This window comes from Lytechinus variegatus, chromosome 1, assembly GCF_018143015.1.
Source record: "Lytechinus variegatus isolate NC3 chromosome 1, Lvar_3.0, whole genome shotgun sequence".
In the NCBI taxonomy this organism is placed as follows: Eukaryota; Metazoa; Echinodermata; class Echinoidea; order Temnopleuroida; family Toxopneustidae; genus Lytechinus; species Lytechinus variegatus.
The window spans coordinates 53804805-53830172 of record NC_054740.1 but is presented as its reverse complement, the minus strand read 5'-3'; the positions used below and the strand labels follow the sequence as shown (position 1 = coordinate 53830172).

The 25368-nt window shown below is 43.1% G+C and overlaps 17 non-coding genes across 17 annotated transcripts; all 17 read right to left on the bottom strand.

Moving 5' to 3' along the window:
* Positions 1-67: 67 nt before the first annotated feature.
* Positions 68-164, bottom strand: TRNAF-GAA. The gene has a single exon. It is a non-coding gene; the product is annotated as a tRNA-Phe (tRNA).
* Positions 165-245: 81 nt separating this feature from the next.
* On the bottom strand, positions 246-342 carry TRNAF-GAA. The gene has a single exon. It is a non-coding gene; the product is annotated as a tRNA-Phe (tRNA).
* A 253-nt stretch (positions 343-595) lies between these two features.
* TRNAF-GAA lies at positions 596-691 on the bottom strand. The gene has a single exon. It is a non-coding gene; the product is annotated as a tRNA-Phe (tRNA).
* Positions 692-773: 82 nt separating this feature from the next.
* On the bottom strand, positions 774-870 carry TRNAF-GAA. The gene has a single exon. It is a non-coding gene; the product is annotated as a tRNA-Phe (tRNA).
* Positions 871-951: 81 nt separating this feature from the next.
* TRNAF-GAA lies at positions 952-1048 on the bottom strand. The gene has a single exon. It is a non-coding gene; the product is annotated as a tRNA-Phe (tRNA).
* Positions 1049-1130: 82 nt separating this feature from the next.
* TRNAF-GAA lies at positions 1131-1226 on the bottom strand. Its single transcript has one exon. It is a non-coding gene; the product is annotated as a tRNA-Phe (tRNA).
* A 786-nt stretch (positions 1227-2012) lies between these two features.
* On the bottom strand, positions 2013-2108 carry TRNAF-GAA. Its single transcript has one exon. It is a non-coding gene; the product is annotated as a tRNA-Phe (tRNA).
* Positions 2109-2189: 81 nt separating this feature from the next.
* TRNAF-GAA lies at positions 2190-2286 on the bottom strand. Its single transcript has one exon. It is a non-coding gene; the product is annotated as a tRNA-Phe (tRNA).
* Positions 2287-2535: 249 nt separating this feature from the next.
* On the bottom strand, positions 2536-2632 carry TRNAF-GAA. The gene has a single exon. It is a non-coding gene; the product is annotated as a tRNA-Phe (tRNA).
* Positions 2633-3413: 781 nt separating this feature from the next.
* TRNAF-GAA lies at positions 3414-3510 on the bottom strand. Its single transcript has one exon. It is a non-coding gene; the product is annotated as a tRNA-Phe (tRNA).
* Positions 3511-3592: 82 nt separating this feature from the next.
* Positions 3593-3689, bottom strand: TRNAF-GAA. Its single transcript has one exon. It is a non-coding gene; the product is annotated as a tRNA-Phe (tRNA).
* Positions 3690-4306: 617 nt separating this feature from the next.
* Positions 4307-4402, bottom strand: TRNAF-GAA. The gene has a single exon. It is a non-coding gene; the product is annotated as a tRNA-Phe (tRNA).
* Positions 4403-4664: 262 nt separating this feature from the next.
* On the bottom strand, positions 4665-4761 carry TRNAF-GAA. Its single transcript has one exon. It is a non-coding gene; the product is annotated as a tRNA-Phe (tRNA).
* A 1310-nt stretch (positions 4762-6071) lies between these two features.
* TRNAF-GAA lies at positions 6072-6167 on the bottom strand. The gene has a single exon. It is a non-coding gene; the product is annotated as a tRNA-Phe (tRNA).
* Positions 6168-10655: 4488 nt separating this feature from the next.
* Positions 10656-10752, bottom strand: TRNAF-GAA. The gene has a single exon. It is a non-coding gene; the product is annotated as a tRNA-Phe (tRNA).
* Positions 10753-13305: 2553 nt separating this feature from the next.
* Positions 13306-13400, bottom strand: TRNAF-GAA. Its single transcript has one exon. It is a non-coding gene; the product is annotated as a tRNA-Phe (tRNA).
* Positions 13401-23879: 10479 nt separating this feature from the next.
* Positions 23880-23975, bottom strand: TRNAF-GAA. The gene has a single exon. It is a non-coding gene; the product is annotated as a tRNA-Phe (tRNA).
* Positions 23976-25368: the final 1393 nt, after the last annotated feature.

Sequence of the window (25368 nt, the reverse complement as noted above, 5' to 3'; positions counted from 1 at the left end):
GTCAATCTATGTATTATATCTGGCTGAGATGTGGTATTTTAGAAAAAAAATCCGGTGACCAAAATTCTGCCGAGACCCGGGACAGTTCATGTTTCATTGGATGGTTTTGAACCAGGGACCTTCAGATCTTCAGTCTGACGCTCTCCCAACTGAGCTATCTCGGCATCTGGAAACTTCTTGTCAATCTATGTAGTATATCTGGCTGAGAGGTGGTATGTTAGAAGAAAAAACGGTGACCAAAATTCTGCCGAGACCCGGGACAGTTCATGTTTCTTTGGATGGTTTTGAACCAGGGACCTTCAGATCTTCAGTCTGACGCTCTCCCAACTGAGCTATCTCGGCATCTGGAAACTTCTTGTCAATCTATGTATTATATCTGACTGAGATGTGGTATTTTAGAAGAAAAAAAACGGTGACCGAAATTCTGCCGAGAAAGTTCATGTATGTTTGGATGGTTTTAACCTGGGACCTTCAGATCTTCAGTCTGACGCTCTCCCAACTGCGCTATCTCGGCATCTGAAAACTTCTTGTCAATCTATGTATTATATCTGGCTGAGATGTGGTATTTTAGAAAAAAAACCGGTGACCAAAATTCTGCCGAGACCCGGGACAGTTCATGTTTCTTTGGATGGTTTGAACCAGGGACCTTCAGATCTTCAGTCTGACGCTCTTCCAACTGAGCTATCTCGGCATCTGGAAACTTCTTGTCAATCTATGTATTACATCTGGCTGAGATGTGGTATTTTAGAAAAAAAAAACGGTGACCAAAATTCTGCCGAGACCCGGGACAGTTCATGTTTCTTTGGATGGTTTTGAACCAGGGACCTTCAGATCTTCAGTCTGACGCTCTCCCAACTGAGCTATCTCGGCATCTGGAAACTTCTTGTCAATCTATGTATTATATCTGGCTGAGTGTGGTATTTCAGAAAGAAAAACCGATGACCAAAATTCTGCCGAGACCCGGGACAGTTCATGTTTCTTTGGATGGTTTTGAACCAGGGACCTTCAGATCTTCAGTCTGACGCTCTCCCAACTGAGCTATCTCGGCATCTGGAAACTTCTTGTCAATCTATGTATTATATCTGGCTGAGATGTGGTATTTCAGAAAGAAAAACCGGTGACCAAAATTCTGCCGAGACCCGGACAGTTCATGTTTCTTTGGATGGTTTTGAACCAGGGACCTTCAGATCTTCAGTCTGACGCTCTCCCAACTGAGCTATCTCGGCATTTGGAAACTTCTTGTCAATCTATGTATTATATCTGGCTGAGATGTGGTATTTTAGAAAAAAAAAAACGGTGACCAAAATTCTGCCGAGACCCGACACAGTTCATGTTTCTTTGGATAGTTTTGAACCAGGGACCTTCAGATCTTCAGTCTGACGCTCTCCCAACTGAGCCATCTCGGCATCTGGAAACTTCTTGTCAATCTATGTATTATATATGGCTGAGATGTGGTATTTTAGAAAAAAAATCGGGTGACCAAAATTCTGCCGAGACCGGGACAGTTCATCTTTCATTGGATGGTTTGAACCAGGGACCTTCAGATCTTCAGTCTAACGCTCTCCCAACTGAGCTATCTCGGCATCTGGAAACTTTCTTTCAATCTATGTAGTATATCTGGCTGAGAGGTGGTATGTTAGAAGAAAAAACGGTGACCAAAATTCTGCCGAGACCCGGGACAGTTCATGTTTCTTTGGATGGTTTTGAACCAGGGACCTTTAGATCTTCAGTCTGACGCTCTCCCAACTGAGCTATCTCGGCATCTGGAAACTTCTTGTCAATCTATGTATTATATCTGACTGAGATGTGGTATTTTAGAAGAAAAAAACGGTGACCGAAATCTGCCGAGAAAGTTCATGTATGTTTGGATGGTTTTTAACCTGGACCTTCAGATCTTCAGTCTGACGCTCTCCCAACTGCGCTATCTCGGCATCTGAAAACTTCTTGTCAATCTATGTATTATATCTGGCTGAGATGTGGTATTTTAGAAAAAAAACCGGTGACCAAAATTCTGCCGAGACCCGGGACAGTTCATGTTTCTTTGGATGGTTTGAACCAGGGACCTTCAGATCTTCAGTCTGACGCTCTCCCAACTGAGCTATCTCGGCATCTGGAAACTTCTTGTCAATCTATATATTACATCTGGCTGAGATGTGGTATTTTAGAAAAAAAAACGGTGACCAAAATTCTGCCGAGACCCGGGACAGTTCATGTTTCTTTCGATGGTTTTGAACCAGGGACCTTCAGATCTTCAGTCTGACGCTCTCCCAACTGAGCTATCTCGGCATCTGGAAACTTCTTGTCAATCTATGTATTATATCTGGCTGAGTGTGGTATTTCAGAAAGAAAAACCGGTGACCAAAATTCTGCCGAGTTCATGTTTCTTTGGATGGTTTTGAACCAGGGACCTTCAGATCTTCAGTCTGACGCTCTCCCAACTGAGCTATCTCGGCATCTGGAAACTTCTTGTCAATCTATGTATTATATCTGGCTGAGATGTGGTATTTCAGAAAGAAAAACCGGTGACCAAAATTCTGCCGAGACCCGGGACAGTTCATGTTTCTTTGGATGGTTTTGAACCAGGGACCTTCAGATCTTCAGTCTGACGCTCTCCCAACTGAGCTATCTCGGCATCTGGACACTTCTTGTCAATCTATGTATTATATCTGGCTGAGATGTGGTATTTTAGAAAAAAAAATCCGGTGACCAAAATTCTGCCGAGACCCGGACAGTTCATGTTTCATTGGATGGTTTTGAACCAGGGACACTCATATCTTCTCTCAGACGCTCTCCCAACTGAGCTATCTCGGCATCTGGAAACTTCTTGTCAATCTATGTAGTATATCTGGCTGAGAAGTGGTATGTTAGAAGAAAAAAACGGTGACCAAAATTCTGCCGAGACCCGGGACAGTTCATGTTTCTTTGGATGGTTTTGACCTTCAGATATTCAGTCTGACGCTCTCCCAACTGAGCTATCTCGGCATCTGGAAACTTCTTGTCAATCTATGTATTATATCTGGCTGAGATGTGGTATTTTAGAAGAAAAAAACGGTGACCAAAATTCTGCCGAGACAGTTCATGTATGTTTGGATGGTTTTTAACATGGGACCTTCAGATCTTCAGTCTGACGCTCTCCCAACTGCGCTATCTCGGCATCTGAAAACTTCTTGTCAATCTATGTATTGTATCTGGCTGAGATGTGGTATTTTAGAAAAAAAAACCGTGACCAAAATTCTGCCGAGACCCGGGACAGTTCATGTTTCTTTGGATAGTTTTGAACCTGGGACCTTCAGATCTTCAGTCTGACGCTCTCCCAATTGAGCTATCTCGGGATCTGGAAACTTCTTGTCAATCTATGTATTATATCTGGCTGAGATGTGGTATTTAAAAAAAAAAACCGGTGACCAAAATTCTGCCGAGACCCGGGACAGTTCATGTTTCTTTGGATAGTTTTGAACCAGGGACCTTCAGATCTTCAGTCTGACGCTCTCCCAACTGAGCTATCTCGGCATCTGGAAACTTCTTGTCAATCTATGTATTATATCTGGCTGAGATGTGGTATTTTAGAAAAAAAATCCGGTGACCAAAATTCTGCCGAGACCCGGGACAGTTCATGTTTCTTTGGATGGTTTTGAACCAGGGACCTTCAGATCTTCAGTCTGACGCTCTCCCAACTGAGCTATCTCGGCATTTGGAAACTTCTTGTCAATCTATGTATTATATCTGGCTGAGATGTGGTATTTTAGAAAAAAAAAAACGGTGACCAAAATTCTGCCGAGACCCGACACAGTTCATGTTTCCTTTGGATAGTTTTGAACCAGGGACCTTCAGATCTTCAGTCTGACGCTCTCCCAACTGAGCTATCTCTCGGCATCTGGAAACTTCTTGTCAATCTATGTATTGTATCTGGCTGAGATGTGGTATTTTAGAAAAAAAAACGGTGACCAAAATTCTGCCGAGACCCGGGACAGTTCATGTTTCTTTGGATAGTTTTGAACCTGGGACCTTCAGATCTTCAGTCTGACGCTCTCCCAATTGAGCTATCTCGGGATCTGGAAACTTCTTGTCAATCTATGTATTATATCTGGCTGAGATGTGGTATTTAAAAAAAAAAACCGGTGACCAAAATTCTGCCGAGACCCGGACAGTTCATGTTTCTTTGATAGTTTTGAACCAGGACCTTCAGATCTTCAGTCTGACGCTCTCCCAACTGAGCTATCTCGGCATCTGGAAACTTCTTGTCAATCTATGTATTATATCTGGCTGAGATGTGGTATTTTAGAAAAAAATCCGGTGACCAAAATTCTGCCGAGACCCGGGACAGTTCATGTTTCTTTGGATGGTTTGAACCAGGGACCTTCAGATCTTCAGTCTGACGCTCTCCCAACTGAGCTATCTCGGCATTTGGAAACTTCTTGTCAATCTATGTATTATATCTGGCTGAGATGTGGTATTTTAGAAAAAAAAAAACGGTGACCAAAATTCTGCCGAGACCCGACACAGTTCATGTTTCTTTGGATAGTTTTGAACCAGGGACCTTCAGATCTTCAGTCTGACGCTCTCCCAACTGAGCTATCTCGGCATCTGGAAACTTCTTGTCAATCTATGTATTATATCTGGCTGAGATGTGGTATTTTAGAAAAAAAATCCGGTGACCAAAATTCTGCCGAGACCCGGGACAGTTCATGTTTCATTGGATGGTTTTGAACCAGGGACCTTCAGATCTTCAGTCTGACGCTCTCCCAACTGAGCTATCTCGGCATCTGGAAACTTCTTGTCAATCTATATAGTATATCTGGCTGAGAGGTGGTATGTTAGAAGAAAAAACGGTGACCAAAATTCTGCCGAGACCCGGGACAGTTCATGTTTCTTTGGATGGTTTTGAACCAGGGACCTTTAGATCTTCAGTCTGACGCTCTCCCAACTGAGCTATCTCGGCATCTGGAAACTTCTTGTCAATCTATGTATTATATCTGACTGAGATGTGGTATTTTAGAAGAAAAAACGGTGACCGAAATTCTGCCGAGAAAGTTCATGTATGTTTGGATGGTTTTTAACCTGGGACCTTCAGATCTTCAGTCTGACGCTCTCCCAACTGCGCTATCTCGGCATCTGAAAACTTCTTGTCAATCTATGTATTATATCTGGCTGAGATGTGGTATTTTAGAAAAAAAAACCGGTGACCAAAATTCTGCCGAGACCCGGGACAGTTCATGTTTCTTTGGATAGTTTTGAACCAGGGACCTTCAGATCTTCAGTCTGACGCTCTCCCAACTGAGCTATCTCGGCATCTGGAAACTTCTTGTCAATCTATATATTACATCTGGCTGAGATGTGGTATTTTAGAAAAAAAAACGGTGACCAAAATTCTGCCGAGACCCGGGACAGTTCATGTTTCTTTGGATGGTTTTGAACCAGGGACCTTCAGATCTTCAGTCTGACGCTCTCCCAACTGAGCTATCTCGGCATCTGGAAACTTCTTGTCAATCTATGTATTATATCTGGCTGAGTGTGGTATTTCAGAAAGAAAAACCGGTGACCAAAATTCTGCCGAGTTCATGTTTCTTTGGATGGTTTTGAACCAGGGACCTTCAGATCTTCAGTCTGACGCTCTCCCAACTGAGCTATCTCGGCATCTGGAAACTTCTTGTCAATCTATGTATTATATCTGGCTGAGATGTGGTATTTTAGAAAAAAAAAGGGTGACCAAAATTCTGCAGACCCCCGGGACAGTTCATGTTTCTTTGGATAGTTTTGAACCAGGGACCTTCAGATCTTCAGTCTGACGCTCTCCCGACTGAGCTCTCTCGGCATCTGAAAACTTCTTGTCAATCTATGTAATATATCTGGCTGAGAGGTGGTATGTTAGAAGAAAAAACGGTGACCAAAATTCTGCCGAGACCCGGGACAGTTCATGTTTCTTTGGATGGTTTTGAACCAGGGACCTTCAGATCTTCAGTCTGACGCTCTCCTAACTGAGCTATCTTGGCATCTCGAAACTTCTTGTCAATCTATGTAATATATCTGGCTGAGAGGTGGTATGTTAGAAGAAAAAACGGTGACCAAATTTCTGCCGAGACCCGGATAGTTCATGTTTCTTTGGATGGTTTTGAACCAGGGACCTTCAGATCTTCAGTCTGACGCTCTCCCAACTGAGCTATCTCGGCATCTGGAAACTTCTTGTCAATCTATGTATTATATCTGGCTAAGATGTGGTATTTTAGAAAAAAAAAAACGGTGACCAAAATTCTGCCGAGACCCGGGACAGTTCATGTTTCTTTGGATAGTTTTGAACCTGGGACCTTCAGATCTTCAGTCTGACGCTCTCCCAACTGAGCTCTCTCGGCATCTGAAAACTTCTTGTCAATCTATGTAATATATCTGGCTGAGAGGTGGTATGTTAGAAGAAAAAACGGTGACCAAAATTTCTGCCGAGACCCGGACAGTTCATGTTTCTTTGATGGTTTTGACCTTCAGATATTCAGTCTGACGCTCTCCCAACTGAGCTATCTCGGCATCTGGAAACTTCTTGTCAATCTATGTATTATATCTGGCTGAGATGTGGTATTTTAGAAGAAAAAAACGGTGACCAAAATTCTGCCGATACATTTTGTATGTTTGGATGGTTTTTAACCTGGGACCTTCAGATCTTCAGTCTGACGCTCTCCCAACTGCGCTATCTCGGCATCTGAAAACTTCTTGTCAATCTATGTATTGTATCTGGCTGAGATGTGGTATTTTAGAAAAAAAAACGGTGACCAAAATTCTGCCGAGACCCGGGTCAGTTCATGTTTCTTTGGATAGTTTTGAACCTGGGACATTCAGATCTTCAGTCTGACGCTCTCCCAACTGAGCTATCTCGGCATCTGGAAACTTCTTGTCAATCTATGTATTATATCTGGCTGAGATGTGGTATTTAAAAAAAAAAAACCGGTGACCAAAATTCTGCCGTGACCCGGGACAGTTCATGTTTCTTTGGATAGTTTTGAACCAGGGACCTTCAGATCTTCAGTCTGACGCTCTCCCAACTGAGCTATCTCGGCATCTGGAAACTTCTTGTCAATCTATGTATTATATCTGGCTGAGATGTGGTATTTTAGAAAAAAAATCCGGTGACCAAAATTCTGCCGAGACCCGGGACAGTTCATGTTTCATTGGATGGTTTTGAACCAGGGACCTTCAGATCTTCAGTCTGACGCTCTCCCAACTGAGCTATCTCGGCATCTGGAAATTTCTTGTCAATCTATATGTAGTATATCTGGCTGAGATGTGGTATGTTAGAAGAAAAAACGGTGACCAAAATTCTGCCGAGACCCGGGACAGTTCATGTTTCTTTGGATGGTTTTGAACCAGGGACCTTTAGATCTTCAGTCTGACGCTCTCCCAACTGAGCTATCTCGGCATCTGGAAACTTCTTGTCAATCTATGTATTATATCTGACTGAGATGTGGTATTTTAGAAGAAAAAACGGTGACCGAAATTCTGCCGAGAAAGTTCATGTATGTTTGGATGGTTTTTAACCTGGGACCTTCAGATCTTCAGTCTGACGCTCTCCCAACTGCGCTATCTCGGCATCTGAAAACTTCTTGTCAATCTATGTATTATATCTGGCTGAGATGTGGTATTTTAGAAAAAAAACCGGTGACCAAAATTCTGCCGAGACCCGGGACAGTTCATGTTTCTTTGGATGGTTTGAACCAGGGACCTTCAGATCTTCAGTCTGACGCTCTCCAACTGAGCTATCTCGGCATCTGGAAACTTCTTGTCAATCTATGTATTACATCTGGCTGAGATGTGGTATTTTAGAAAAAAAAAACGGTGACCAAAATTCTGCCGAGACCCGGGACAGTTCATGTTTCTTTGGATGGTTTTGAACCAGGGACCTTCAGATCTTCAGTCTGACGCTCTCCCAACTGAGCTATCTCGGCATCTGGAAACTTCTTGTCAATCTATGTATTATATCTGGCTGAGTGTGGTATTTCAGAAAGAAAAACCGGTGACCAAAATTCTGCCGAGACCCGGGACAGTTCATGTTTCTTTGGATGGTTTTGAACCAGGGACCTTCAGATCTTCAGTCTGACGCTCTCCCAACTGAGCTATCTCGGCATCTGGAAACTTCTTGTCAATCTATGTATTATATCTGGCTGAGATGTGGTATTTCAGAAAGAAAAACCGGTGACCAAAATTCTGCCGAGACCCGGACAGTTCATGTTTCTTTGGATGGTTTTGAACCAGGGACCTTCAGATCTTCAGTCTGACGCTCTCCCAACTGAGCTATCTCGGCATTTGGAAACTTCTTGTCAATCTATGTATTATATCTGGCTGAGATGTGGTATTTTAGAAAAAAAAAAACGGTGACCAAAATTCTGCCGGGACCCGACACAGTTCATGTTTCTTTGGATAGTTTTGAACCAGGGACCTTCAGATCTTCAGTCTGACGCTCTCCCAACTGAGCCATCTCGGCATCTGGAAACTTCTTGTCAATCTATTTATTATATATGGCTGAGATGTGGTATTTTAGAAAAAAAATCCGGTGACCAAAATTCTGCCGAGACCCGGGACAGTTCATCTTTCATTGGATGGTTTTGAACCAGGGACCTTCAGATCTTCAGTCTGACGCTCTCCCAACTGAGCTATCTCGGCATCTGGAAACTTCCTTTCAATCTATGTAGTATATCTGGCTGAGAGGTGGTATGTTAGAAGAAAAAAACGGTGACCGAAATTCTGCCGAGAAAGTTCATGTATGTTTGGATGGTTTTTAACCTGGGACCTTCAGATCTTCAGTCTGACGCTCTCCCAACTGCGCTATCTCGGCATCTGAAAACTTCTTGTCAATCTATGTAATATATCTGGCTGAGAGGTGGTATGTTAGAAGAAAAAACGGTGACCAAAATTCTGCCGAGACCCGGGACAGTTCATGTTTCTTTGGATGGTTTTGAACCAGGGACCTTCAGATCTTCAGTCTGACGCTCTCCTAACTGAGCTATCTTGGCATCTCGAAACTTCTTGTCAATCTATGTAATATATCTGGCTGAGAGGTGGTATGTTAGAAGAAAAAACGGTGACCAAATTTCTGCCGAGACCCGGGATAGTTCATGTTTCTTTGGATGGTTTTGAACCAGGGACCTTCAGATCTTCAGTCTGACGCTCTCCCAACTGAGCTATCTCGGCATCTGGAAACTTCTTGTCAATCTATGTATTATATCTGGCTAAGATGTGGTATTTTAGAAAAAAAAAAACGGTGACCAAAATTCTGCCGAGACCCGGGACAGTTCATGTTTCTTTGGATAGTTTTGAACCTGGGACCTTCAGATCTTCAGTCTGACGCTCTCCCAACTGAGCTCTCTCGGCATCTGAAAACTTCTTGTCAATCTATGTAATATATCTGGCTGAGAGGTGGTATGTTAGAAGAAAAAACGGTGACCAAAATTCTGCCGAGACCCGGGACAGTTCATGTTTCTTTGGATGGTTTTGACCTTCAGATATTCAGTCTGACGCTCTCCCAACTGAGCTATCTCGGCATCTGGAAACTTCTTGTCAATCTATGTATTATATCTGGCTGAGATGTGGTATTTTAGAAGAAAAAAACGGTGACCAAAATTCTGCCGATACATTTTGTATGTTTGGATGGTTTTTAACCTGGGACCTTCAGATCTTCAGTCTGACGCTCTCCCAACTGCGCTATCTCGGCATCTGAAAACTTCTTGTCAATCTATGTATTGTATCTGGCTGAGATGTGGTATTTTAGAAAAAAAAAACGGTGACCAAAATTCTGCCGAGACCCGGGTCAGTTCATGTTTCTTTGGATAGTTTTGAACCTGGGACATTCAGATCTTCAGTCTGACGCTCTCCCAATTGAGCTATCTCGGGATCTGGAAACTTCTTGTCAATCTATGTATTATATCTGGCTGAGATGTGGTATTTAAAAAAAAAACCGGTGACCAAAATTCTGCCGTGACCCGGGACAGTTCATGTTTCTTTGGATAGTTTTGAACCAGGGACCTTCAAATCTTCAGTCTGACGCTCTCCCAACTGAGCTATCTCGGCATCTGGAAACTTCTTGTCAATCTATGTATTATATCTGGCTGAGATGTGGTATTTTAGAAAAAAAATCCGGTGACCAAAATTCTGCCGAGACCCGGGACAGTTCATGTTTCATTGGATGGTTTTGAACCAGGGACCTTCAGATCTTCAGTCTGACGCTCTCCCAACTGAGCTATCTCGGCATCTGGAAATTTCTTGTCAATCTATGTAGTATATCTGGCTGAGAGGTGGTATGTTAGAAGAAAAAACGGTGACCAAAATTCTGCCGAGACCCGGGACAGTTCATGTTTCTTTGGATGGTTTTGAACCAGGGACCTTTAGATCTTCAGTCTGACGCTCTCCCAACTGAGCTATCTCGGCATCTGGAAACTTCTTGTCAATCTATGTATTATATCTGACTGAGATGTGGTATTTTAGAAGAAAAAACGGTGACCGAAATTCTGCCGAGAAAGTTCATGTATGTTTGGATGGTTTTTAACCTGGGACCTTCAGATCTTCAGTCTGACGCTCTCCCAACTGCGCTATCTCGGCATCTGAAAACTTCTTGTCAATCTATGTATTATATCTGGCTGAGATGTGGTATTTTAGAAAAAAAACGGTGACCAAAATTCTGCCGAGACCCGGGACAGTTCATGTTTCTTTGGATGGTTTTGAACCAGGGACCTTCAGATCTTCAGTCTGACGCTCTTCCAACTGAGCTATCTCGGCATCTGGAAACTTCTTGTCAATCTATGTATTACATCTGGCTGAGATGTGGTATTTTAGAAAAAAAAAACGGTGACCAAAATTCTGCCGAGACCCGGGACAGTTCATGTTTCTTTGGATGGTTTTGAACCAGGGACCTTCAGATCTTCAGTCTGACGCTCTCCCAACTGAGCTATCTCGGCATCTGGAAACTTCTTGTCAATCTATGTATTATATCTGGCTGAGTGTGGTATTTCAGAAAGAAAAACCGGTGACCAAAATTCTGCCGAGACCCGGGACAGTTCATGTTTCTTTGGATGGTTTTGAACCAGGGACCTTCAGATCTTCAGTCTGACGCTCTCCCAACTGAGCTATCTCGGCATCTGGAAACTTCTTGTCAATCTATGTATTATATCTGGCTGAGATGTGGTATTTCAGAAAGAAAAACCGGTGACCAAAATTCTGCCGAGACCCGGGACAGTTCATGTTTCTTTGGATGGTTTTGAACCAGGGACCTTCAGATCTTCAGTCTGACGCTCTCCCAACTGAGCTATCTCGGCATTTGGAAACTTCTTGTCAATCTATGTATTATATCTGGCTGAGATGTGGTATTTTAGAAAAAAAAAAACGGTGACCAAAATTCTGCCGGGACCCGACACAGTTCATGTTTCTTTGGATAGTTTTGAACCAGGGACCTTCAGATCTTCAGTCTGACGCTCTCCCAACTGAGCCATCTCGGCATCTGGAAACTTCTTGTCAATCTATTTATTATATATGGCTGAGATGTGGTATTTTAGAAAAAAAATCCGGTGACCAAAATTCTGCCGAGACCCGGGACAGTTCATCTTTCATTGGATGGTTTTGAACCAGGGACCTTCAGATCTTCAGTCTGACGCTCTCCCAACTGAGCTATCTCGGCATCTGGAAACTTCCTTTCAATCTATGTAGTATATCTGGCTGAGAGGTGGTATGTTAGAAGAAAAAACGGTGACCAAAATTCTGCCGAGACCCGGGACAGTTCATGTTTCTTTGGATGGTTTTGAACCAGGGACCTTTAGATCTTCAGTCTGACGCTCTCCCAACTGAGCTATCTCGGCATCTGGAAACTTCTTGTCAATCTATGTATTATATCTGACTGAGATGTGGTATTTTAGAAGAAAAAAACGGTGACCGAAATTCTGCCGAGAAAGTTCATGTATGTTTGGATGGTTTTTAACCTGGGACCTTCAGATCTTCAGTCTGACGCTCTCCCAACTGCGCTATCTCGGCATCTGAAAACTTCTTGTCAATCTATGTATTATATCTGGCTGAGATGTGGTATTTTAGAAAAAAAACCGGTGACCAAAATTCTGCCGAGACCCGGGACAGTTCATGTTTCTTTGGATGGTTTTGAACCAGGGACCTTCAGATCTTCAGTCTGACGCTCTCCCAACTGAGCTATCTCGGCATCTGGAAACTTCTTGTCAATCTATATATTACATCTGGCTGAGATGTGGTATTTTAGAAAAAAAAAACGGTGACCAAAATTCTGCCGAGACCCGGGACAGTTCATGTTTCTTTCGATGGTTTTGAACCAGGGACCTTCAGATCTTCAGTCTGACGCTCTCCCAACTGAGCTATCTCGGCATCTGGAAACTTCTTGTCAATCTATGTATTATATCTGGCTGAGTGTGGTATTTCAGAAAGAAAAACCGGTGACCAAAATTCTGCCGAGTTCATGTTTCTTTGGATGGTTTTGAACCAGGGACCTTCAGATCTTCAGTCTGACGCTCTCCCAACTGAGCTATCTCGGCATCTGGAAACTTCTTGTCAATCTATGTATTATATCTGGCTGAGATGTGGTATTTAAAAAAAAAACCGGTGACCAAAATTCTGCCGTGACCCGGACAGTTCATGTTTCTTTGGATAGTTTTGAACCAGGGACCTTCAGATCTTCAGTCTGACGCTCTCCCAACTGAGCTATCTCGGCATCTGGAAACTTCTTGTCAATCTATGTATTATATCTGGCTGAGATGTGGTATTTTAGAAAAAAAATCCGGTGACCAAAATTCTGCCGAGACCCGGACAGTTCATGTTTCATTGGATGGTTTTGAACCAGGGACCTTCAGATCTTCAGTCTGACGCTCTCCCAACTGAGCTATCTCGGCATCTGGAAATTTCTTGTCAATCTATGTAGTATATCTGGCTGAGAGGTGGTATGTTAGAAGAAAAAACGGTGACCAAAATTCTGCCGAGACCCGGGACAGTTCATGTTTCTTTGGATGGTTTTGAACCAGGGACCTTTAGATCTTCAGTCTGACGCTCTCCCAACTGAGCTATCTCGGCATCTGGAAACTTCTTGTCAATCTATGTATTATATCTGACTGAGATGTGGTATTTTAGAAGAAAAAACGGTGACCGAAATTCTGCCGAGAAAGTTCATGTATGTTTGGATGGTTTTTAACCTGGGACCTTCAGATCTTCAGTCTGACGCTCTCCCAACTGCGCTATCTCGGCATCTGAAAACTTCTTGTCAATCTATGTATTATATCTGGCTGAGATGTGGTATTTTAGAAAAAAAACCGGTGACCAAAATTCTGCCGAGACCCGGACAGTTCATGTTTCTTTGGATGGTTTGAACCAGGGACCTTCAGATCTTCAGTCTGACGCTCTTCCAACTGAGCTATCTCGGCATCTGGAAACTTCTTGTCAATCTATGTATTACATCTGGCTGAGATGTGGTATTTTAGAAAAAAAAAACGGTGACCAAAATTCTGCCGAGACCGGGACAGTTCATGTTTCTTTGGATGGTTTTGAACCAGGGACCTTCAGATCTTCAGTCTGACGCTCTCCCAACTGAGCTATCTCGGCATCTGGAAACTTCTTGTCAATCTATGTATTATATCTGGCTGAGTGTGGTATTTCAGAAAGAAAAACCGGTGACCAAAATTCTGCCGAGACCCGGGACAGTTCATGTTTCTTTGGATGGTTTTGAACCAGGGACCTTCAGATCTTCAGTCTGACGCTCTCCCAACTGAGCTATCTCGGCATCTGGAAACTTCTTGTCAATCTATGTATTATATCTGGCTGAGATGTGGTATTTCAGAAAGAAAAACCGGTGACCAAAATTCTGCCGAGACCCGGGACAGTTCATGTTTCTTTGGATGGTTTTGAACCAGGGACCTTCAGATCTTCAGTCTGACGCTCTCCCAACTGAGCTATCTCGGCATTTGGAAACTTCTTGTCAATCTATGTATTATATCTGGCTGAGATGTGGTATTTTAGAAAAAAAAAACGGTGACCAAAATTCTGCCGGGACCCGACACAGTTCATGTTTCTTTGGATAGTTTTGAACCAGGGACCTTCAGATCTTCAGTCTGACGCTCTCCCAACTGAGCCATCTCGGCATCTGGAAACTTCTTGTCAATCTATTTATTATATATGGCTGAGATGTGGTATTTTAGAAAAAAAATCCGGTGACCAAAATTCTGCCGAGACCCGGGACAGTTCATCTTTCATTGGATGGTTTTGAACCAGGGACCTTCAGATCTTCAGTCTGACGCTCTCCCAACTGAGCTATCTCGGCATCTGGAAACTTCCTTTCAATCTATGTAGTATATCTGGCTGAGAGGTGGTATGTTAGAAGAAAAAAACGGTGACCAAAATTCTGCCGAGACCCGGGACAGTTCATGTTTCTTTGGATGGTTTTGAACCAGGGACCTTTAGATCTTCAGTCTGACGCTCTCCCAACTGAGCTATCTCGGCATCTGGAAACTTCTTGTCAATCTATGTATTATATCTGACTGAGATGTGGTATTTTAGAAGAAAAAAACGGTGACCGAAATTCTGCCGAGAAAGTTCATGTATGTTTGGATGGTTTTTAACCTGGGACCTTCAGATCTTCAGTCTGACGCTCTCCCAACTGCGCTATCTCGGCATCTGAAAACTTCTTGTCAATCTATGTATTATATCTGGCTGAGATGTGGTATTTTAGAAAAAAAACCGGTGACCAAAATTCTGCCGAGACCCGGGACAGTTCATGTTTCTTTGGATGGTTTTGAACCAGGGACCTTCAGATCTTCAGTCTGACGCTCTCCCAACTGAGCTATCTCGGCATCTGGAAACTTCTTGTCAATCTATATATTACATCTGGCTGAGATGTGGTATTTTAGAAAAAAAAACGGTGACCAAAATTCTGCCGAGACCCGGGACAGTTCATGTTTCTTTCGATGGTTTTGAACCAGGGACCTTCAGATCTTCAGTCTGACGCTCTCCCAACTGAGCTATCTCGGCATCTGGAAACTTCTTGTCAATCTATGTATTATATCTGGCTGAGTGTGGTATTTCAGAAAGAAAAACCGGTGACCAAAATTCTGCCGAGTTCATGTTTCTTTGGATGGTTTTGAACCAGGGACCTTCAGATCTTCAGTCTGACGCTCTCCCAACTGAGCTATCTCGGCATCTGGAAACTTCTTGTCAATCTATGTATTATATCTGGCTGAGATGTGGTATTTCAGAAAGAAAAACCGGTGACCAAAATTCTGCCGAGACCCGGGACAGTTCATGTTTCTTTGGATGGTTTTGAACCAGGGACCTTCAGATCTTCAGTCTGACGCTCTCCCAACTGAGCTATCTCGGCATCTGGAAACTTCTTGTCAATCTATGTATTATATCTGGCTGAGATGTGGTATTTAGAAAAAAAATCCGGTGACCAAAATTCTGCCGAGACCCGGGACAGTTCATGTTTCATTGGATGGTTTTGAACCAGGGACCTTCAGATCTTCAGTCTGACGCTCTCCCAACTGAGCTATCTCGGCATCTGGAAACTTCTTGTCAATCTATGTATTATATCTGGCTGAGATGTGGTATTTCAGAAAGAAAAACCGGTGACCAAAATTCTGCCGAGACCCGGGACAGTTCATGTTTCTTTGGATGGTTTTGAACCAGGGACCTTCAGATCTTCAGTCTGACGCTCTCCCAACTGAGCTATCTCGGCATCTGGAAACTTCTTGTCAATCTATGTATTATATCTGGCTGAGATGTGGTATTTTAGAAAAAAAAACCGTGACCAAAATTCTGCCGAGACCCGGGACAGTTCATGTTTCTTTGGATGGTTTTGAACCAGGGACCTTCAGATCTTCAGTCTGACGCTCTCCCAACTGAGCTATCTCGGCATCTGGAAACTTCTTGTCAATCTATGTAGTATATCTGGCTGAGAGGTGGTATGTTAGAAGAAAAAACGGTGACCAAAATTCTGCCGAGACCCGGGACAGTTCATGTTTCTTTGGATGGTTTTGACCTTCAGATATTCAGTCTGACGCTCTCCCAACTGAGCTATCTCGGCATCTGGAAACTTCTTGTCAATCTATGTATTATATCTGGCTGAGATGTGGTATTTTAGAAGAAAAAAACGGTGACCAAAATTCTGCCGAGACAGTTCATGTATGTTTGGATGGTTTTTAACATGGGACCTTCAGATCTTCAGTCTGACGCTCTCCCAACTGCGCTATCTCGGCATCTGAAAACTTCCTGTCAATCTATGTATTGTATCTGCTGAGATGTGGTATTTTAGAAAAAAAAACGGTGACCAAAATTCTGCCGAGACCCGGGACAGTTCATGTTTCTTTGGATAGTTTTGAACCTGGGACCTTCAGATCTTCAGTCTGACGCTCTCCCAATTGAGCTATCTCGGGATCTGGAAACTTCTTGTCAATCTATGTATTATATCTGGCTGAGATGTGGTATTTAAAAAAAAAAACCGGTGACCAAAATTCTGCCGAGACCCGGGACAGTTCATGTTTCTTTGGATAGTTTTGAACCAGGGACCTTCAGATCTTCAGTCTGACGCTCTCCCAACTGAGCTATCTCGGCATCTGGAAACTTCTTGTCAATCTATGTATTATATCTGGCTGAGATGTGGTATTTTAGAAAAAAAATCCGGTGACCAAAATTCTGCCGAGACCCGGGACAGTTCATGTTTCTTTGGATGGTTTTGAACCAGGGACCTTCAGATCTTCAGTCTGACGCTCTCCCAACTGAGCTATCTCGGCATTTGGAAACTTCTTGTCAATCTATGTATTATATCTGGCTGAGATGTGGTATTTTAGAAAAAAAAAAACGGTGACCAAAATTCTGCCGAGACCCGACACAGTTCATGTTTCTTTGGATAGTTTTGAACCAGGGACCTTCAGATCTTCAGTCTGACGCTCTCCCAACTGAGCTATCTCGGCATCTGGAAACTTCTTGTCAATCTATGTATTGTATCTGGCTGAGATGTGGTATTTTAGAAAAAAAAACGGTGACCAAAATTCTGCCGAGACCCGGGACAGTTCATGTTTCTTTGGATAGTTTTGAACCTGGGACCTTCAGATCTTCAGTCTGACGCTCTCCCAATTGAGCTATCTCGGGATCTGGAAACTTCTTGTCAATCTATGTATTATATCTGGCTGAGATGTGGTATTTAAAAAAAAAAACCGGTGACCAAAATTCTGCCGAGACCCGGGACAGTTCATGTTTCTTTGGATAGTTTTGAACCAGGGACCTTCAGATCTTCAGTCTGACGCTCTCCCAACTGAGCTATCTCGGCATCTGGAAACTTCTTGTCAATCTATGTATTATATCTGGCTGAGATGTGGTATTTTAGAAAAAAAATCCGGTGACCAAAATTCTGCCGAGACCCGGGACAGTTCATGTTTCTTTGGATGGTTTTGAACCAGGGACCTTCAGATCTTCAGTCTGACGCTCTCCCAACTGAGCTATCTCGGCATTTGGAAACTTCTTGTCAATCTATGTATTATATCTGGCTGAGATGTGGTATTTTAGAAAAAAAAACGGTGACCAAAATTCTGCCGAGACCCGACACAGTTCATGTTTCTTTGGATAGTTTTGAACCAGGGACCTTCAGATCTTCAGTCTGACGCTCTCCCAACTGAGCTATCTCGGCATCTGGAAACTTCTTGTCAATCTATGTATTATATCTGGCTGAGATGTGGTATTTTAGAAAAAAAATCCGGTGACCAAAATTCTGCCGAGACCCGGGACAGTTCATGTTTCATTGGATGGTTTTGAACCAGGGACCTTCAGATCTTCAGTCTGACGCTCTCCCAACTGAGCTATCTCGGCATCTGGAAACTTCTTGTCAATCTATGTAGTATATCTGGCTGAGAGGTGGTATGTTAGAAGAAAAAACGGTGACCAAAATTCTGCCGAGACCCGGGACAGTTCATGTTTCTTTGGATGGTTTTGAACCAGGGACCTTCAGATCTTCAGTCTGACGCTCTCCCAACTGAGCTATCTCGGCATCTGGAAACTTCTTGTCAATCTATGTATTATATCTGGCTGAGTGTGGTATTTCAGAAAGAAAAACCGGTGACCAAAATTCTGCCGAGTTCATGTTTCTTTGGATGGTTTTGAACCAGGGACCTTCAGATCTTCAGTCTGACGCTCTCCCAACTGAGCTATCTCGGCATCTGGAAACTTCTTGTCAATCTATGTATTATATCTGGCTGAGATGTGGTATTTCAGAAAGAAAAACCGGTGACCAAAATTCTGCCGAGACCCGGGACAGTTCATGTTTCTTTGGATGGTTTTGAACCAGGGACCTTCAGATCTTCAGTCTGACACTCTCCCAACTGAGCTATCTCGGCATCTGGAAACTTCTTGTCAATCTATGTATTATATCTGGCTGAGATGTGGTATTTTAGAAAAAAAATCCGGTGACCAAAATTCTGCCGAGACCCGGGACAGTTCATGTTTCATTGGATGGTTTTGAACCAGGGACCTTCAGATCTTCAGTCTGACGCTCTCCCAACTGAGCTATCTCGGCATCTGGAAACTTCTTGTCAATCTATGTAGTATATCTGGCTGAGAGGTGGTATGTTAGAAGAAAAAACGGTGACCAAAATTCTGCCGAGACCCGGGACAGTTCATGTTTCTTTGGATGGTTTTGACCTTCAGATATTCAGTCTGACGCTCTCCCAACTGAGCTATCTCGGCATCTGGAAACTTCTTGTCAATCTATGTATTATATCTGGCTGAGATGTGGTATTTTAGAAGAAAAAAACGGTGACCAAAATTCTGCCGAGACAGTTCATGTATGTTTGGATGGTTTTTAACCTGGGACCTTCAGATCTTCAGTCTGACGCTCTCCCAACTGCGCTATCTCGGCATCTGAAAACTTCTTGTCAATCTATGTATTGTATCTGGCTGAGATGTGGTATTTTAAAAAAAAAACGGTGACCAAAATTCTGCCGAGACCCGGGACAGTTCATGTTTCTTTGGATAGTTTTGAACCAGGGACCTTCAGATCTTCAGTCTGACGCTCTCCCAACTGAGCTATCTCGGCATCTGGAAACTTCTTGTCAATCTATATATTACATCTGGCTGAGATGTGGTATTTTAGAAAAAAAAACGGTGACCAAAATTCTGCCGAGACCCGGGACAGTTCATGTTTCTTTCGATGGTTTTGAACCAGGGACCTTCAGATCTTCAGTCTGACGCTCTCCCAACTGAGCTATCTCGGCATCTGGAAACTTCTTGTCAATCTATGTATTATATCTGGCTGAGTGTGGTATTTCAGAAAGAAAAACCGGTGACCAAAATTCTGCCGAGTTCATGTTTCTTTGGATGGTTTTGAACCAGGGACCTTCAGATCTTCAGTCTGACGCTCTCCCAACTGAGCTATCTCGGCATCTGGAAACTTCTTGTCAATCTATGTATTATATCTGGCTGAGATGTGGTATTTCAGAAAGAAAAACCGGTGACCAAAATTCTGCCGAGACCCGGGACAGTTCATGTTTCTTTGGATGGTTTTGAACCAGGGACCTTCAGATCTTCAGTCTGACGCTCTCCCAACTGAGCTATCTCGGCATCTGGAAACTTCTTGTCAATCTATGTATTATATCTGGCTGAGATGTGGTATTTTAGAAAAAAAATCCGGTGACCAAAATTCTGCCGAGACCCGGGACAGTTCATGTTTCATTGGATGGTTTTGAACCAGGGACCTTCAGATCTTCAGTCTGACGCTCTCCCAACTGAGCTATCTCGGCATCTGGAAACTTCTTGTCAATCTATGTAGTATATCTGGCTGAGAGGTGGTATGTTAGAAGAAAAAACGGTGACCAAAATTCTGCCGAGACCCGGGACAGTTCATGTTTCTTTGGATGGTTTTTCCTTCAGATATTCAGTCTGACGCTCTCCCAACTGAGCTATCTCGGCATCTGGAAACTTCTTGTTCAATCTATTATTATATCTGGCTGAGATGTGGTATTTTAGAAGAAAAAAACGGTGACCAAAATTCTGCCGAGACAGTTCATGTATGTTTGGATGGTTTTTAACCTGGGACCTTCAGATCTTCAGTCTGACGCTCTCCCAACTGCGCTATCTCGGCATCTGAAAACTTCTTGTCAATCTATGTATTGTATCTGGCTGAGATGTGGTATTTTAGACAAAAAAACGGTGACCAAAATTCTGCCGAGACCCGGGACAGTTCATGTTTCTTTGGATAGTTTTGAACCTGGGACCTTCAGATCTTCAGTCTGACGCTCTCCCAATTGAGCTATCTCGGGATCTGGAAACTTCTTGTCAATCTATGTATTATATCTGGCTGAGATGTGGTATTTAAAAAAAAAAACCGGTGACCAAAATTCTGCCGAGACCCGGGACAGTTCATGTTTCTTTGGATAGTTTTGAACCAGGGACCTTCAGATCTTCAGTCTGACGCTCTCCCAACTGAGCTATCTCGGCATCTGGAAACTTCTTGTCAATCTATGTATTATATCTGGCTGAGATGTGGTATTTTAGAAAAAAAATCCGGTGACCAAAATTCTGCCGAGACCCGGGACAGTTCATGTTTCTTTGGATGGTTTTGAACCAGGGACCTTCAGATCTTCAGTCTGACGCTCTCCCAACTGAGCTATCTCGGCATTTGGAAACTTCTTGTCAATCTATGTATTATATCTGGCTGAGATGTGGTATTTTAGAAAAAAAAAAACGGTGACCAAAATTCTGCCGAGACCCGACACAGTTCATGTTTCTTTGGATAGTTTTGAACCAGGGACCTTCAGATCTTCAGTCTGACGCTCTCCCAACTGAGCTATCTCGGCATCTGGAAACTTCTTGTCAATCTATGTATTATATCTGGCTGAGATGTGGTATTTAGAAAAAAAATCCGGTGACCAAAATTCTGCCGAGACCCGGGACAGTTCATGTTTCATTGGATGGTTTTGAACCAGGGACCTTCAGATCTTCAGTCTGACGCTCTCCCAACTGAGCTATCTCGGCATCTGGAAACTTCTTGTCAATCTATGTAGTATATCTGGCTGAGAGGTGGTATGTTAGAAGAAAAAACGGTGACTTAAATTCTGCCGAGACCCGGGACAGTTCATGTTTCTTTGGATGGTTTTGAACCAGGGACCTTTAGATCTTCAGTCTGACGCTCTCCCAACTGAGCTATCTCGGCATCTGGAAACTTCTTGTCAATCTATGTATTATATCTGACTGAGATGTGGTATTTTAGAAGAAAAAAACGGTGACCGAAATTCTGCCGAGAAAGTTCATGTATGTTTGGATGGTTTTTAACCTGGGACCTTCAGATCTTCAGTCTGACGCTCTCCCAACTGTGCTATCTCGGCATCTGAAAACTTCTTGTCAATCTATGTATTATATCTGGCTGAGATGTGGTATTTTAGAAAAAAAACCGGTGACCAAAATTCTGCCGAGACCCGGGACAGTTCATGTTTCTTTGGATGGTTTTGAACCAGGGACCTTCAGATCTTCAGTCTGACGCTCTCCCAACTGAGCTATCTCGGCATCTGGAAACTTCTTGTCAATCTATATTACATCTGGCTGAGATGTGGTATTTTAGAAAAAAAAAACGGTGACCAAAATTCTGCCGAGACCCGGGACAGTTCATGTTTCTTTGGATGGTTTTGAACCAGGGACCTTCAGATCTTCAGTCTGACGCTCTCCCAACTGAGCTATCTCGGCATCTGGAAACTTCTTGTCAATCTATGTATTATATCTGGCTGAGTGTGGTATTTCAGAAAGAAAAACCGGTGACCAAAATTCTGCCGAGTTCATGTTTCTTTGGATGGTTTTGAACCAGGGACCTTCAGATCTTCAGTCTGACGCTCTCCCAACTGAGCTATCTCGGCATCTGGAAACTTCTTGTCAATCTATGTATTATATCTGGCTGAGATGTGGTATTTCAGAAAGAAAAACCGGTGACCAAAATTCTGCCGAGACCCGGGACAGTTCATGTTTCTTTGGATGGTTTTGAACCAGGGACCTTCAGATCTTCAGTCTGACGCTCTCCCAACTGAGCTATCTCGGCATCTGGAAACTTCTTGTCAATCTATGTATTATATCTGGCTGAGATGTGGTATTTTAGAAAAAAAATCCGGTGACCAAAATTCTGCCGAGACCCGGGACAGTTCATGTTTCATTGGATGGTTTTGAACCAGGGACCTTCAGATCTTCAGTCTGACGCTCTCCCAACTGAGCTATCTCGGCATCTGGAAACTTCTTGTCAATCTATGTAGTATATCTGGCTGAGAGGTGGTATGTTAGAAGAAAAAACGGTGACCAAAATTCTGCCGAGACCCGGACAGTTCATGTTTCTTTGGATGGTTTTGACCTTCAGATATTCAGTCTGACGCTCTCCCAACTGAGCTATCTCGGCATCTGGAAACTTCTTGTCAATCTATGTATTATATCTGGCTGAGATGTGGTATTTTAGAAGAAAAAAACGGTGACCAAAATTCTGCCGAGACAGTTCATGTATGTTTGGATGGTTTTTAACCTGGGACCTTCAGATCTTCAGTCTGACGCTCTCCCAACTGCGCTATCTCGGCATCTGAAAACTTCTTGTCAATCTATGTATTGTATCTGGCTGAGATGTGGTATTTTAGAAAAAAAAACGGTGACCAAAATTCTGCCGAGACCCGGGACAGTTCATGTTTCTTTGGATAGTTTTGAACCTGGGACCTTCAGATCTTCAGTCTGACGCTCTCCCAATTGAGCTATCTCGGGATCTGGAAACTTCTTGTCAATCTATGTATTATATCTGGCTGAGATGTGGTATTTAAAAAAAAAACCGGTGACCAAAATTCTGCCGAGACCCGGGACAGTTCATGTTTCTTTGGATAGTTTTGAACCAGGGACCTTCAGATCTTCAGTCTGACGCTCTCCCAACTGAGCTATCTCGGCATCTGGAAACTTCTTGTCAATCTATGTATTATATCTGGCTGAGATGTGGTATTTTAGAAAAAAAATCCGGTGACCAAAATTCTGCCGAGACCCGGGACAGTTCATGTTTCATTGGATGGTTTTGAACCAGGGACCTTCAGATCTTCAGTCTGACGCTCTCCGAACTGAGCTATCTCGGCATCTGGAAACTTCTTGTCAATCTATGTAGTATATCTGGCTGAGAGGTGGTATGTTAGAAGAAGAAACGGTGACCAAAATTCTGCCGAGACCCGGGACAGTTCATGTTTCTTTGGATGGTTTTGAACCAGGGACCTTTAGATCTTCAGTCTGACGCTCTCCCAACTGAGCTATCTCGGCATCTGGAAACTTCTTGTCAATCTATGTATTATATCTGACTGAGATGTGGTATTTTAGAAGAAAAAAACGGTGACCGAAATTCTGCCGAGAAAGTTCATGTATGTTTGGATGGTTTTTAACCTGGGACCTTCAGATCTTCAGTCTGACGCTCTCCCAACTGCGCTATCTCGGCATCTGAAAACTTCTTGTCAATCTATGTATTATATCTGGCTGAGATGTGGTATTTTAGAAAAAAAACCGGTGACCAAAATTCTACCGAGACCCGGGACAGTTCATGTTTCTTTGGATGGTTTGAACCAGGGACCTTCAGATCTTCAGTCTGACGCTCTCCCAACTGAGCTATCTCGGCATCTGGAAACTTCTTGTCAATCTATGTATTACATCTGGCTGAGATGTGGTATTTTAGAAAAAAAAAACGGTGACCAAAATTCTGCCGAGACCCGGGACAGTTCATGTTTCTTTGGATGGTTTTGAACCAGGGACCTTCAGATCTTCAGTCTGACGCTCTCCCAACTGCGCTATCTCGGCATCTGAAAACTTCTTGTCAATCTATGTATTATATCTGGCTGAGATGTGGTATTTTAGAAAAAAAACCGTGACCAAAATTCTGCCGAGACCCGGGACAGTTCATGTTTCTTTGGATGGTTTGAACCAGGGACCTTCAGATCTTCAGTCTGACGCTCTCCCAACTGAGCTATCTCGGCATCTGGAAACTTCTTGTCAATCTATGTATTACATCTGGCTGAGATGTGGTATTTTAGAAAAAAAAAACGGTGACCAAAATTCTGCCGAGACCCGGGACAGTTCATGTTTCTTTGGATGGTTTTGAACCAGGGACCTTCAGATCTTCAGTCTGACGCTCTCCCAACTGAGCTATCTCGGCATCTGGAAACTTCTTGTCAATCTATGTATAACATCTGGCTGAGATGTGGTATTTTAGAAAAAAAAAACGGTGACCAAAATTCTGCCGAGACCCGGGACAGTTCATGTTTCTTTGGATAGTTTTGAACCAGGGACCTTCAGATCTTCAGTCTGACGCTCTCCCAACTGAGCTATCTCGGCATCTGGAAACTTCTTGTCAATCTATGTATTATATCTGGCTGAGATGTGGTATTTTAGAAGAAAAAAACGGTGACCAAAATTCTGCCAAGACAGTTCATGTATGTTTGGATGGTTTTTAACCTGGGACCTTCAGATCTTCAGTCTGACGCTCTCCCAACTGCGCTATCTCGGCATCTGAAAACTTCTTGTCAATCTATGTATTGTATCTGGCTGAGATGTGGTATTTTAGAAAAAAAAACGGTGACCAAAATTCTGCCGAGACCCGGGACAGTTCATTTTTCTTTGGATAGTTTTGAACCTGGGACCTTCAGATCTTCAGTCTGACGCTCTCCCAATTGAGCTATCTCGGGATCTGGAAACTTCTTGTCAATCTATGTATTATATCTGGCTGAGATGTGGTATTTAAAAAAAAAAAACCGGTGACCAAAATTCTGCCGAGACCCGGGACAGTTCATGTTTCTTTGGATAGTTTTGAACCAGGGACCTTCAGATCTTCAGTCTGACGCTCTCCCAACTGAGCTATCTCGGCATCTGGAAACTTCTTGTCAATCTATGTATTATATCTGGCTGAGATGTGGTATTTTAGAAAAAAAACCGGTGACCAAAATTCTGCCGAGACCCGGGACAGTTCATGTTTCATTGGATGGTTTTGAACCAGGGACCTTCAGATCTTCAGTCTGACGCTCTCCCAACTGAGCTATCTCGGCATCTGGAAACTTCTTGTCAATCTATGTATTATATCTGGCTGAGTGTGGTATTTCAGAAAGAAAAACCGGTGACCAAAATTCTGCCGAGTTCATGTTTCTTTGGATGGTTTTGAACCAGGGACCTTCAGATCTTCAGTCTGACGCTCTCCCAACTGAGCTATCTCGGCATCTGGAAACTTCTTGTCAATCTATGTATTATATCTGGCTGAGATGTGGTATTTCAGAAAGAAAAACCGGTGACCAAAATTCTGCCGAGACCCGGGACAGTTCATGTTTCTTTTTGGATGGTTTTGAACCAGGGACCTTCAGATCTTCAGTCTGACGCTCT